Source organism: Danio rerio, chromosome 4, assembly GCF_052040795.2.
Source record: "Danio rerio strain M-AB ecotype USA chromosome 4, GRCz13ab, whole genome shotgun sequence".
Taxonomy (NCBI): Eukaryota; Metazoa; Chordata; class Actinopteri; order Cypriniformes; family Danionidae; genus Danio; species Danio rerio.
Window position 1 is genome coordinate 17,732,371 of NC_141024.2, and position 16,319 is coordinate 17,748,689.

Genomic DNA, 16,319 nt, shown 5'->3' on the forward strand with positions numbered 1-16,319 from the left:
TTTAAAACATCTGGCAAAGAAATAACCAATTAATTCTTTTTTGGATAGACAAGTAAATTTCCGCAGGACCAACTGGTCAATTAAAAAAAAATCCTTAGTCTTTAGTGCTGTATAAGTCTAAAATTTTATTAATAATGTTCTTTAAAAGGTCTTAAAAAGTATTAAATTTGACTTTGTGAAACCTGCCGAAACCGTGATTAAGAAACTACATGGAAGAAATACTTTCTTTATTAAATCCCGTTTGGTTATTTCATTCTATAATCAGGCAAAGTAGTGTAAAATTAAATTGTTTTGCATCTTAAAATTGGTTATATTCAAATATAAATCATTTTACCTTTGAAAAAGGTTTTGTCACATTTAGCTCATTTCTGAGATCAATTTTATGTTGACAGCAAAAGCTAAGAGACACATGCAGAGTCAAACAAAAGTCTGCAAAGGGAATGAGAAGATCAGAAACTCGTGAAAACAACGATGGCAAACACAAACATGGCTGGAATGTGCTGTTCAGAGTTGTTCAGGAAGCTTTACAATGCTGCTTATTGTGCTGAATTTAAGTAGCAGATGTTGTTATTGATGTCATAACGAGATAAAAGCTTCCAAATGACTCTCTCTCGCAGGAATAAAAAAAGCCAAATATAATTGGAATCGACATAAAAAATTAAGACATTCCTGACCTTACAAAACCAGAGAGTGAGAGCACATCTCTGCCCCATATCTAACACGCACACAGGGAATATGAGGTCTATGAACTGAAGTGACCTTTACCTTGCACTAAAACCACAAGAGTGAAATAAATTAAAAGAAATATGATCATTTGATTTAAAAATTTAAACAGTGCATTGTACTCAAAGTTATACTATATTACAATAAGTGTTGAAATTAAGTGTTATTCTTAATTTCCTTATATATTTTAAAGAATGAGCTAAACAATCTTTAACCATAATCATGCAAGTATGTACAAGTGTGTCTCTTTGATAGCTATCTGAACACATGAACAAGTTTATGTGACATTTACTCAAACAAATTACACAGATTAGTTTATTCGATATTTCAATTAGAATATAATTAACATTATGACAAGGGGGTGAGAGTCAATGAGAGAAACCTGTGTGCCACCCACTAGTCACAAACATGTTGTTACCCAACTTTATTAAATTAAATCAAAGCAGTTAACTCAAAATTGACTGAAAGTTAATTCTACTCATTTGAAAAAAACATCTGAACTTAGTGTTGAAGGTAATGAATTCATTAAATACCCCATTACTTCAACTTAAATGGAGTAAGTTCACAGTACTCATATACTGTAGATTAGTTTTTTAACTCAAATAATTTAAGTTTTCTTAATTTATTGGGTTTTACGGTGCACAAATTACTTCGTTTACTAAAATGGATTAAGTTCACAGTACTCGTTAGGATTAGTTTTTGAACTTAAATGGTTTGTTGCAATCGGTTTCCTTAAATTTTTTGAGTTACCTTAATCTATGTGCAGTGTGCAGCTATGGGTTTTGTTTTGTCTTGTTTCATATTTGCATAAATGTTGTAATATGGCTTACAGGCTATATTCTAAATGCTGAAAGGCAAGCCACATTCACACATGAATAATTTATGTGTGTGTTAATAATAATATTTTATGATGTAATTAATCCCTCAACAGATTATACCAATATGCATTAAAAGTGTGGCTTTCTTGTGTAACTTGGCAGAGAGAGTGTTTTCTTTCTCTAGCGCTCATGCCCAGACAGAAAGCGCAAAGCCACAATTAAAACATTTAAAGATCTGATAAAAGCTGCAAACTAAAAGTTTAACTGCTAGATTTATATCTGTTCAGGTTTCTTTGCTGTTTTTGCAGGTCGGAACAATGGAAAACCTTTCGAATTATCTATAAATATTAAACCATAAATGTTTGAACAAGTAAACATTGTATTGCTAAGGCTTATTCCCAATACGGCCCTGGGTAAGGTCAAAAAAGTGTCTAAATATGTGTGTGTGCACGTGTACTGTATATATATATATATACACCGCCTCCCATACAAGTGAAAGTAACATTTACAAGCCATTGCCCTTAAACAGTTTGACCTACACCCAGGTGTGAGGGACGTGTGTGTGTATGTGTATGTAAGGGTTTTGCTGTAGCGTCTGGGCCGAAATCAAGCACAATGGCCCCTTCAGAAATAGCCAGCTGATATGCTGTTTGTGGTCGTGACCTGCGGTGGGTCTTTTTACCTGCTGGGATCTCCTCCCACCCTGTCTGAGTCCCTCTATAGAGGCTGGAGCTCTTCGGTCCCTGGTAGAGAAAAGAACAGACAGACAGCGACTCTGATCAATACCAGCGCCTCCTCTTTGTGGCTGAAATCAAAACCTTTTGAGGTGAATATTTCTCTTTTTGAAAGACGCGGTGACGTCAATAGATTCAGGTAACTGACTCGCGATGTGGAGGAGAAGGCTTAAAAGAATGAAAGCGAGAGAGGTTTTCGTGCAATTCTTTGGTCTGGATTATGGATTTTTTTTCTTTTAGCTGCGCCCAAACCCTTAAAGACTCCAAAATGCTACTTAGGCCAATTCATTTCTAATCACAACACAGCTGACCGAATATGAGGAATGATCACTTCATAGCTACTGTACATGAGCAGTAGGCCAGTGATCTTTTTTCCCCTTTAATTTGTTATTTCTGCATAGATATTATTGCAGATTTTTCAAATCATGGTTGGATGTAGACAAGCATTTACCCTTAGTATGATATTTTTATAGATGATGAATGATGAAAAAATTGTCTCATTAACTAATAATAGATTATTCATATTTACATAAACAATTAAATACTTATGAAAATATTCCACCCATTTCAGAATGTAGATTTGCACACAATTTTGTTCTTAAGCTTGTTTTAAAGTTTGTGAAATATTCTAAATAAGCAACTACATGTAAAAAAAAAAAAAAAAACGATCTCCACATCTTTTTTAAGCCATTTACACAATATATGCCATCCATTTTGTCTTATATAATCCACACCACATCATAACTATACATAAATGATGCATAAAATATAGATATTAGGCAACCTAACTTCTTGATACATTTTTGTACAAATGTTTGTCTATCACAGGAGTATCCAAACTAGGTCCTGGAGGGCCAATGTCCAATAGCCTGCCTGGAACATCTGCCGGGAAGTTTCTAGTATTCCTAGAAAGAGTTTGATTAACAGCTGTGTTTAATTGGGGTATAACTAAGATATGCAGGACACCAGGGGCCTTATGTACGAAGACTTGCGTTGAATTCATTCTAAAACATTGCGTACACATAAAGCTGTAAATGTGTGTACGCAGTAAAAAAATTCAGATGTATAAAACACTACGTACGCAGAATCCCACGCATATTCTCTTTGTACTTCCAAATTAATGGAAACTGAGCGCACATGCACGAGTGCAAAACCCCTCACTGCCTCCTCCCCCTTATAAATATGGTAATGACTCTACTTTGGCAAAACCAAACGAAAAAGTAATGGCAAAAGCAAGCAAAAAGAGAAACTTTGAACAGAATGTGAATTGGAGGTGCTCCTATCAGAGGTAGACCAGAGAACAACTGTATTATTTGCAAATTTGTCCTCCAGAATTAATAACAAAAGAAAAAATTTGAGTGGGAGAGTTTAGCTGACGCTGTTAACGCAGTTGGGTCTGAACATCACACTGTGAGTGAATTAAAAAAGAAATGTAAAGGTGTAAAACGTTGTAGTGTCTATTTAGGCTGAGTGTAAATAGTACACCTCGTTGGAATGAGATGGTTGAGTGATTCCCACCCATCACCATTTGATTGACAGGGACAACATAACTAAAGAGAGCGGCAAACAGCAGCATGAGTGGCATAGCTGGTAAAGTGTATGGCAACATGTTTTGACATGTTCGATTATGAGCTCGGTTCGAATTCAGCGTATGATGAACTTATTCTTCTTTCCCCCACTACATATCAGAATTTGCCTATACTTCATCACGAGCAAGACAAGAAGGAATAATTGATAAGTGTGTATTCTGTTAAGCGCATTTGAGCATCACATATTATTTGTACATTTATTGAATGGAAATGTTTCCGATTGACTTATGCAAATTCATCTTCAGATGGCCCCTTTAAAGCAATGTGCGTGCAGTCGATCGCTCTGGTTACATTGGGAAAATCATCGATTGCTTTCATGTGTGGCTTGTCAATTGCATGGTATGGAAACCTTATATACCTGCTAGACATGCGGATGATCCCGTCGCATACAGCTGCCATTGCACGGCTCAAAGATACTTTATGGTGTGCAATTTAACACAACTGCCTCTAGGAGTCGCCAATGAAAATAAAACAAACACACACAAGAGATGCAAGTACGCCAGGCATGAAGTTGGCGTGGACCAACGCACATTCTCATGTTCATTTCATCGTTAGTAAATCCAAACGTGAGTGTGAAATCTGCCGTATGCAAAGTTTTTGTACGCACGTAGCGTTGATACATGAGGCCCCAGCTCTCAGGACCGAGTTTGGACACCTCTGGTCTATCATAATTTATTAAGTGATTTACCACATTTCTCACTATGCATGCTTAACGAATGAGACCAATTAAGAAACATTTAAGACATAAATGCAATGCTTGCTTAGAATAAGCAACAATATTGTTTACTCTAACACAGCAGTAATCATTTTAGGTGTAAACAAGCTATTACCATTTAGATTAAGTATATAAACACAGGTACAGCTTATGTATGACACAGGCCCCAAACCTGCAAAAACTCTCACTCACTCAATTATCTTCGGCTCAGTCCCTGATTTATCAGGGATCGCAACAGTGGAATGAACCACCAATTACTCTGGTTTTTACTCTGCGAATGTCTTTACAGCCACAACGTGGATTTGACAATACACTAACGCGTGAACCTCTGCTCCCATTCACACACACTATGGCCAATTTAGTTATTTTATCCAATTCACACTTATATTGGAGGAACAAATGGAGGAACACGAGGAGAACATGCAAATTCCACACAGAAATGCCACCTGGCCCACCCGAGACTCAAACCCGCGACCTCTACTGTGTATGGACAGTGCTACACACTGAACCACCGTATGCTTTCAATCACATAAACCACTAGGTCACACACTCCTCAGAGTTGAACATAGATCTAGGCCGTGCGCAGGTGTCTCTCATGTTTACCACTGGAGAATAAGGCAGGTTGGACAAGAACAAACATTTCAGCGGTGCTGAATCCCACCGACCCCTCCTCTCCCCAAGACTCATTTTAATTCCATCTCAGCATGGTAACAAACACTCGTTAAAGCAGATTAATTCCACAAGAGGATTACGCTCCATATTAGATAATGAAAGAGAGCGAGCGTGGAAAAGAAAGAGAAAATAATCACGTAAAGGGATAGATGGTGTGCATTTGATCCTGGGGAACAGAGAGCTAATCCAGGTGTAACACATGTAGAGGAGTGTGTATGTGTGTGTGTGTGTGTGAGAGAGAGAGAGAATGTGCACAGTGGTATTAGGAACAGCTGGCGTCGGTTTAGCCTCTTTGTCTTCATTGACATTGGGAGGACGACAACAACAACGCTGACCCATAAAATGGGAAGTCGGATGGCAGTTACTGCTATTGACACACTGCTTTTAGATATGTGTGCGTGTGTGTGTGTATGAGAGGCTGTGACTCACGGTGTTGCACTGTTAATGTGGTGGCGGTTCTGGCACATCTGGGCTATTTTCTCCAGTATGTGTCTGAAGATAGTGTGAAAAATCTCAGGGAGGAAAAGTGAGTGTAGGCCCCTGTGAGATCGGTTCCTCAGGTTAGAGGGCCATTTTTCAAATGCCAGCAGCTTATCTTGACTGTCACAGGCTAAACGTGTCTGTTTGTGACATTACAGGAACAAGTGTAAGTCTCCTGAGTTCAGCTCCGCAGTCGATTCGGTCTCTGCATTCGCAGCGTTGTGATGTGTTACACAAAGGCCTGCCGTTTCAGAAGGGGGAAAGTCCATCTCTAAATCAATTACGGCACATAGCTGCAAGCAAGGAGTGAAAGAATGCAAAGGTTCATGTCAGCACGAGCCAGTTCCGTAAGATGGTTTTATAATTATGTTTGCTTACAATCCTGATTATCAAATCAGCTTACATAAAAGTCTCGCTGCAGGAAAAGTGTTTACATGATTTAGTAATCCTGAGTTTTATATTATTATTTTTTGGACGGCATGTCAAAATGTGCACATGATTCAAAACTGAAACACTTAATACATATAAACGGTAAGCACGTAGGTGTGCAAATCAGGTGATTAAGAAAACATTATTATTTATAAATGTTGACACACTTGTTGTTTGGTTTGTTTGCTTCTACCAAAAAAAAAACATTTTTTACATTTATCATGTACAGTGTAGTTTTTAAAAGAGAACAATTTATGAAGAATGTTTTGAATGATTTTACAGTCGCACACAAATGCAGATGATGAGCAAGAATAATGCCTAAGGTATGCATTGAACTTTTGAATATGTATAATAAGGAATAAGAATAACCAGTTCAGGTAAACTTGAACTTTTTTAGAATCAAATATTGTGGCATGACATCATTTGGATTTTGGTCTGTTTTGATTTCATATACAAGTCAAACTGTCTTGCTGTTGGAAAGGTTATGTTCGGTTAAGTGAATTTTTAATTGGGGAGAAGTGAACCAAGGTTCTGACTCTAACAGTCATATTTGCTTAAATTAACTGCACTAACAGAACAATCACACCTTAAGTAAACCAAACATAACAAGTGTGAATGTAAATGGTAAGATTTTAAGTAAATTTCAAGTAAAACTACTTGTCTTTAAATCACTAAATGACCTAGGACCTCAATACATTACAGATATGCACACTAAATACAAACCTAACAGATCACTCTTATCATTAGGATGAAATAAATTTGGAATTCCAATGGATTAGTCAAAGCAGGGTGAAACGCCTTCAGCTACTACTACGCCTTCAGCTATCCACATATGCTGGATAAGTTGGTGGTCCATTCTGCTGTGGTGACCCCAGATTAATAAAGGGACTAAGACGAAAAGAAAATGAATGAATGAATGAATAATAATTTTCATTTTTGACTCTTTATTCCTGTTTATGTAAAGCACTTTTAATTACCATTGTGTATGAAATGTGCTATATAAATAAACTTGCCTTGCTTTGCTTAAATGTTAACCAAAAATGCATTTTACTAATAAAACATACAGTACAGGTTATGTTATATTTGCACAAATATTAAGCTTGTACAGCGAGTAGACAATAGATAAAAAAGTGCCAGTATAAGAGAGTAAGGGTATTTTATAAATAAAATAATTAAAGAGTTTTTTAAAAAACCTTATTTAGAAAATAAAAAGGGATTTGAATTCACATGCTCACGATGGAACCATGTTTACTAAATGATATATGTTTAATGTTAAAAGGACATACATACACAAAACTAAATCAAAGACATCCTTTTACTTCAGTATCATGCCACCACACCTCTTTAAGTCCCACCCACCTCAGCAGAAAAGCACACAAAGCTCAAGTAATGAAATAAAGACCTCCTGCTTCTTGTCAGGCCCTATCCCTGGATGAGTGAGGGAATTTACAAGCCAGGGAGAAATAATCAAATCAAGAAGAAGGCCTATCCGGCACAAATGGAAAGTTTCCTGTCACACGAACTACGCTTTCCATCGTGTCTGTCAGATTTCATGGTTTGAAAGAGAGGCTCCGGAAAAAAAAAACTCTCGCTCATTTATAGAAAACACAATCAGGATGTACAGTTTACAGTACAAAAAAGAAAGCCATTCAGTATCACCTAAGTTCATTATTCTTAAACTAAACAGTAACAGGTTGGAAAAAAGAATGTTGTAATGGATCTTCAACGGTTTGTTTGCACGAAAACTCTTCTACAGATTTTTCCAGTTACACTTCATCATGACAAAAAATACATTTACTTACCCTCATGTTTTTCAAAACCCATATGACTGCTGTTCATACGAAAACAGTGAATAGGTGTTTTCAAACGAGGTTTTCTTTAATATTAGTAGTGCTATTTACCATTATTAACTTAGAAACTCTATAAAATGTGCTTTTGAAATCGATATACTTGTGCCAAGATGTATTTCAGGAGTAAGACAAAATAATTTCCTTAATTTTTTAATTCTTTTAGTAAAAAATATATATCCAAATTGGTTTTATATATGTATATACACTACCTGATAAAAGTCTTGTCATTGACCCCATTTGTAAGAGCAACAAATAGTAGCTTGACTTTTTGACTTTTGAATTGATCTTTTTAAAAAGTGGCAGAAGGTAGATTTTTCTGATTAATCATCTGTTGAACTGCATCTCAATCATCACAAATACTGCAGAAGACCTTTTGGAACCGGCATGGACCCAAGATTCTCACAGAAATAAGTCAAGTTTGATGAAGGAAAAATCATGGTTTGGGGTTACATTCAGTATGGAGGCATGGGAAAGATCTGCAGAGTGAATGGCAACATCAACAGCCTGAAGTATCAAGACATTTGTGAGGCCCATTATCCTACAAACCACAGGAGAGAAATTCTTCAGCAGGATAGCACTCCTTCTCATATTTCAGCCTTCACATCAAAGTTCCTGAAAGCAAAGAAGGACAAAGTGCTTTAGGATTGGCCAGCCCAGTCACCAGACATGAACATTATTGAGCATGTCTAGGGTAGGAGGAGGCATTGAAGATGAATCCAAAGAATCTTGATGAACTCTGCTAGTCCTGCAAGAACGCTTTCTTTGCCATTCCAGATGACTTTATTAATGAGTTATTTGAGTCATTGCAGAGATGGATGCAGTCCTCCAAGCTAGTGGAAGCCATACACAGTAATAATTATTTTTCCACTCCAACATGACTTTATATTCTATACTGTTCATTATTCCTGTTAAGTGACAAGACTTTTGTCTAAGCAAAGTCAGACCTTGCCGTCCTAATTAACCAATTAAAAATCAAGGCATGATCATATTTTAAATTGGTAAAATAAGCGTAATCTAGAGGCCTTTGCCTTTCATATTAGCCACTCCTGATCCCAAATGATCAACTAGAAGTCTAGTTATTATTAGTTGTTCCTAATACTTGGATAGGAGACAAGACTTTTGTCAGGTAGTGTAGGTTAAATAATGAAGATTTCTGTCTGCTTCTAACATTGGATTTTTTGGATGGATGGATGGATGGATGGATGTGGGACAACCTGACTGCAAGTAAATGATGACTTTTTTGTCTACCTTCAAACACATTCACTCGTATTAGCAGACTGCGCAAACATCGACATATGTGACCGAATCCAGACAAATGTTCATTCCGCATCGCACAAACTCTTGAGGAACGATACGCTGTCAAGACACAGAGAGAGAGAAAGAGAGATACCGAGCACGCTGAGAAAATGTAGCGGTAACTAATTGTTATCATTACGCATGTTTGAAAAGTGTTTTCAAACAAGTAATCAAAGTCTGCCACTGTAATTAGCAGACACAGCAGTGAGTGTGTTTCCCTCCACTGTTCTTTTCAAACTGAAAGGCATTAGATATATCAGATCCTTTTCCCCAACGGAACAAAAACCTGTACACCGCGTGCATTGTGAGGGAGAGACAGCTTGACTGAAAACAAACTGACACAAACCATTTGAAGCAGAAAAGAAACACAACAACCTGTCAAGAGCAAAATGCCTCTAATTTTTCTGTCATCTGCCAGCAGTTTAACAAGAGAGGAGCGTTTCTACCCCCTCAATTTTCCCCCTGGCCATTTACACACACTGAGAACCAAACAAGAGGATGGGAGGGGAAGAAATCTGCTCGTTTTCTTTCTCTCTCTCTCTCATTCGTTCTTTTCTGTCCCCTATATTTTTCACTTTCCTTCTATTCATCCCATCCTGCTCACTCTTAACATTTTCTTTTCCATCGGCTCACCATGAAGCCATCATCGTTGCACATATTTGTGCGGAATTGTCCCACTGACTTGAATTTATTGATTTGTTCAATGATTCAGTTACCAGTAGGTGGCAGCCAATTAATCATTCACTCAATCGTCTACTTAATATGATCACAATATATACATTTATGGATAAGAGTTATGTATTAGGATTTCATATAAAATTATAGTCATACATTAAACAGGTAAGAATTTTGTGATGACAAATGGAATGAGGAGCAACACGGTTGCTCAGTGGTTAGCACTGTCACCTCCCAGCAAGAAGGTTGCTGGTTCGAGTCCCAGCTCAGTCAGTTGGCATTTCTTTGTGTAGTTTGCATGTTTTTCCAGTGTTAGCGTGGGTTTCCTCCGGGTGCTCCGGTTTCCACCACAGTCCAAAGACATGCGCTATAGGTGAACTGAATAAACTAAATTGGCCACAGTGTTTGTGTGTGAATGAGTAGTGTATGGTGTAAAGGACTAAGGAAAATTAATAAGTTTTAAATACACAATCTGATTTATATATTCATCAGTAATAAAACTAATTAGTTTTAATAAAAATATTTTGGAAATATTGCCTGTTCCGGAGATTCTTACCATGTATATGATGTCACCTGGATAAATTGATCATAACAATGAACACATTATCAGGGACTTGAATAATTGCATTTAAAATTGTTATTTAAATAAAACCAAATACATGCAAACAGTTAATACTGTGAAGTTGTTGTTTAATATGCGTTGTATCCTATTTTTGCATGTTTCTGCCAAGGACTTTTATTTTGGTGTTGTGTCCTCTTAAAAAGCAATGTATGCGAAGGGGAGAACAGGTAGAGTTTGGCGGGCTCGGAGACTCGTATCGATCTCCTCCCCAGTTCTAGGACTTTTGTTCAATAAAATAGTTAGTCGTCTGTACTTTCAAGTCCACCGTCTTTATTTACTTTCACCAACCGGCAGCCAAAACTCCACACCTTGCAACACTTTGCGCAACATAAATAAAACCTATTGAACTAATCTAAAACAGAAACATTTAACAGAAAATTAGAAACATTGATATAGGAACACAGTTGCAATAAGGTTTTTTTAAATGTAATTACTAGATATATAAAGCATAATTAGTGTTAATACAGAGGAATCATCAAAGTGTAAACTAAAATTGAAAATAAATAGGCAGTTTAAAAATAGAATAATATATAAAATATCAATGCATGCTATATAATAACTGTATGATATAGAATGTAAATAATATAAAACAATGGCACTGTGGCTCAGTGCTTATCACTGTTGCCTCACAGCAAGAAGGTCACTGGTTGAAGTCCTGGCTGGGCCAGTAGGCATTTCTATGTGAAGTTTGCATGTTCTCCCCGTGTTCGTGTGAGTTTCTAGTGCTCCGGTTTCCCCCACAGTCCAAAGACATGCGCTATAGGTGAATTAGATAAGTTTAATTGTCCATAGTGTGTGAATGTGAGAGATTATGGGTGTTTCTCAGTACTGGGTAGTGGCTGGAAGGTCATCTGCTGGACAAACATATGATGGAATATAACACCTAATAAATAAGAGACTAAGCCGAAGGAAAATGAACGAATAATATAAAACAATGTCCTATAGATGACAGCAAAAAAAAAAATCTGTAATTTCTTCCTGAATGTGGATAACATTGACTTATGAATCCAGATGAAAAATGCTTCACTTTCATTGAACCGCTCCACAGATTCTCATTCATGCCCAAATTTGTTTATGATGCTCGAAACCGAGATGTCTCTTTCAGAGCCGCTCCAATTCCCAGTCAGACTAAAACACTGACATGCTCAGCGAAGGGAATATTTGTACAGTATGTCTATCCTATGAAATGATTCGTCACAGCTTAAATGTGGCTATTTGTTTGCAATATACTTTCACAAAAGAAAGCCTATTAAAACAAAAAATATGAATCAGCACATTGTGGACTTCATTCAAAAGCACAGATTTGCCATGAGGGTTACCCTGATCCCGAGGTTAATAGGGGTGTTCTCAAAAACCAGGTTAGACATCGGGCCATGTGTTTACGTTCCAGGGGCACAGAAACACTAATGTGGAGGTCTTCTGACTGCACCGGAGACAGTGTTTATGTTAAAGGCTGTTGCTCGTCTTTCTAAAGCACATTACACTGACTGCTGCTGTCAGCTTGTGTTACTTTGCCTCTTTAGTGGCGCAGGCAATTGGCGCCGACAGCCAAGCAGTGCGGATGAAATATTTAACTCCGCACCGTTAAAGGCACAACTCCGCCTTTGTCCTGTGAACTAAGCCATTTGTAACATTAGTATCGTGCCGACAATGAGACCTTATGCTGAAGAGATGACGGCAAGCATAAGATCTGCCTGTGTCCAGCCACAGGGCTAAAGAAAATAAAAAAAGAAAATTCTGTCATTTGTTCACACTCATGCTGTTCTGTGACTGTAGGATTGATTAGCTTCTGTAAAATACAAGATACAAATAATATAGAGAGATACAGAGATATTTCGCAGAATGTTTGTGCTGCTCTTTTCCGTGGCCATATACAACATGCTTTTAACTAATATATGATTCCTCTTATATTTCTCAAATGTTCTACATGCTTTCTACTAATTAAAAATGCCTACTTTTATTGGTACTATTTAATTATGTTTTTGTTGTGTGGAAATGTATTGCATGAACCATCGAAGAAGGACTTGAAATGACATGAGAGAGAGTAAACAACAGATTTTTCATTTTTAACCACCTGTTATGGCCCGCACAGTCTGCTTTATTTTTCTTTCTTTTCTACTCAAAACATGAAATATTAACATTTTCCCAATCCTTAAGCACCATTACAATATTTACTGCTACTTTCCTAGAACAATAGGCAAACAACAGGGCTGTTTAATAACCCTTTAGATGCAGGGCCTGCAGATCCATATTTTATCTTTTGTTTATGTACATACAGTGCAAAATAAAGCAAAAAATTAAGACCAGATTTTTGAGACTTTCGTGATTTGAAATTAACTGATGCTTTGTAAGTACTGATGGATGTGTTACAGTTTACGAAGCCAAAAGGACTACGTGCAACTCATTGAAATGGCAGAAGTTCTTCTTATCATCTGGTTAATTCATTCATTCATTTCCTTCAGTTTAGTCTCTATTTTAGAGGTCGCCACAGCGGAATAAACCACTAACTATTTCGGCATATGTTTTACACAGTGGAATGCTTCCAGCCGCAACCCAGTACTGGGAAACACCCATACACTCATTTACATACAAACTATGGCCTATTTAAACATGAGCTCTATCGTATTGCCCATCCATTTATCCACCCATCTTTTAATCATTTTATTATTGCATCCATTCACACATTGATTTGTCCATCTTTTAATCATCCTATCATTCTGCTCATCCCTCCATCTATTCATCTTTTAATAGATTTATTATCCTGTCCATGCATTAATTTGTCCATCTTTTGATCAATCTATCATCTTTTAATAATTATCTCATTACATCCATTCATGATGTGTCCATCTTTTAATCATTCTATCAAAACATCCATTTATCTATTGATCTGTCCTTCTTTTGATCATTCTATCATTCTGTTAATCCATTAATCTGTCCATCTATTGTTTTATCATTCTGCCCATCCATCCATCTTTTAATCATTCTCTCATTACATTTATTCTTCCATTGATGTGTCCATCTTTTAATCATTCTATCCATCTATTCATCCATCTATTCATCCATCTATTCATCCATCCATCCATCCATCCATCCATCCATCCATCTATCCATTCAGTCCTTTTCTATTCTGTATATTGTTTTTATTTTCATTCTACCATTAGTCTAGCCTATAGAAGGCCCACAGAGAAGAGTGTGCATTATATGTGTATATTAGTTCAATGCTTTGGTGGCCAGTTCTCTTATAAAATGCAAAGTTTTGCTCAACAAGAACACAACAATTAGGACCAAATGCTGCCTGTGACCCATACGGAACCAACATTTAACACTCCCAAACAAGCTGAGAACATATAAACTCCACACAGAAATTCCAATTGGCCCAGCCGGGACTCAAATCAGTGACCTTGCTCTGAGGCGACAGTGCTAACCAGTGAGCCACCATGCTGCCCCTGATTAATTCATACAGTCAAAATATAAAATCTTCCATTTTGCTATTAAACTGAAAAAACATGTTATTTTCAGATTCTGCACAAATTTAGATAAAGTGCATTTGTAGTGCTATTCATGTGAGCTCCGGCAATAATCTGAAATACATTTGAACTTGTTACTAAATTACTGGAAAGCAATACTTTAGACAAACATTTTGGTCATTGGAACCTTTGAGGCATTTCAAGCAACTGACATAGGCAAATTTCTTGAAGCATATGCACTGTGAGAAAATAATGAATAAACATCTGGTGACACAAAAAGCATATCCTGCAAGACAATGTGTGAACATAAAGTATGTGTGTGTTTCATCCAATGCTCTGGTACGGCTCATGAGCAGAATGAAAACACACTCAACACCTTATATAGGGCAGATTCGCCTGCTGCTCCTATAACTCGTTGGCTGGATTACAGCAAATCATAAATTAGAGGAGAAATTTCAGTGATCCAGGAAAACAGGAGTCTAAGTCAGACTGCTCTGATTCTGTCACTACAGCACACAGGTTAGTGAGAGCAACAGAGGGGTGTTCAGCCAAAGTGCTCACACCAGCTTCATCTGTCAGCAATATAATAATGGCTGCAGTCCCTTCTCTCTAATAAATAACACAAATATATAACACACACACAAACACATACACACACACACACACACACACACACACACACACACACACACACACACACACACACACACACTCAAAAGCTAAAGTGGATGACAGTGCTGGTTACACGTAATGAGGTTACCCTTAATGAGTAATTGATTTCTCATGAATGAGTCATCAATATGTAATTAATAGAAGGGTAATGTGTTAAATGTTGGTTCCGTATGGGTCACAGGCAGCATTCTGTCTAATTTTTGTGTTGTTGTTGAGCAAAACTTTGCATTTTATAAGAGAACTGACCACCAAAGCATTGAACTAATAAATAATGTTCACTCTTCTCTGTGGCCCTTCTATAAGCTAGCCTAATGGTAGAATGAAAATAATAATAATAATAATAATAATAATAATAATAATAATAATAATAATAATAATAATAATAATAATAATAATGGATATATGAATGGGCAGAATAAGAGAATTATTAAAAGATGGATGGATGGATGGATGGGTGGATTGGCAGAATTAAAGAATGATTAAAAGATGGAAGGATGGATAGGCAGAATGATAAAACAATTATTAGACGGAAAGATTAGTGGATTAGCAGAATGATATGATAATCAAAAGATGGATGGATAAATGGAAGAATGCATGGGCAGGATGATGAACAATTAAAAGATGAACGGATGAAGGAATTGGCAGAATGATAGAATGAATAAAAGATGGATGGATTAATGAATAGATTGCCAAAATAATAAAACAATCAAAAGATGGATGAATGGATGAATAGATAGAACAATGATAGAATGATAGAACAATTAAAGGATGGGTGGGTGGGTGGATGGATGGATGGATAGACAGATGGGTAGAATGATAGAACAACTAAACAATGCATGTAAGGGCATTTGAATCGACGGGCAGAATGAAAGAACAATTCAAGGATGGATGAAATGATGAACGAATAGACAGAATGCTAGAACAATTAAAGGATGGATGGATGGATGGATGGATGGATGGATGGATGGATGAATGGATGGAATAATGGATGGGCAGGATGATCGAACAAATAGGTAAAGATGGATTGATGAATAAATGGACAGAATAATAGAACAATGAAAAGATGGATAGGATAAATGGATGGATGGATGAATGGATGGATGGATGGATGGATGGATAAATAGATGGGTGGGTGGACAGAATAATAGAACAATTAAAGGATGGATGGACTGACAAGATGGATGTATGGATGGATGAGCAGAATGTTAGACAGAATTATAAAACGATTTAGGATACACTGGACAGATTAAATCACAGGAATGGTACACAATAACAGAAAGAATGTTTTAACAATAGAATAATGAAATGATAAAGCGATGAACTGAACAAATATTAAATAAATACTTCAGTGGCTGATATGCTGTGCAGATAAAGCAGGGCTCTGTGTTTAGATGTATGTGTTTGTATATGTTTGCATGCATGTGTGTGTCTATTGATGGGTGAGCCTTGCTCCTCTGACAGTCTTCATCCTGTCTCCTTAACCTTCCCGGGCCAGTTCGGTGGCAGCGCTGAGGTTTAATCAATGCAATGGAAGTGACATTTAGGGCCAAATCAAATTAGGTGGAAATGGAGGCAAA

General features: G+C 36.9%; 1 protein-coding gene across 32 annotated transcripts in view; it reads right to left on the reverse strand.

The window, feature by feature from the left end:
- sox5 (SRY-box transcription factor 5) overlaps positions 1-16,319 on the reverse strand; it is a 234,830-nt gene that overhangs the window by 198,045 nt on the left and 20,466 nt on the right. For 20 of the 32 annotated variants that reach the window (XM_087247442.1, XM_087247424.1, XM_087247436.1 and 17 more), the window contains one exon: positions 2,224-2,284. The exons of the other annotated variants lie outside the window; for them this stretch is intronic. The gene's annotated coding sequence lies outside the window, so the exon portion shown is untranslated. The remainder of the gene's footprint in view (positions 1-2,223; positions 2,285-16,319) is intronic. 32 annotated transcript variants of the gene reach the window in all.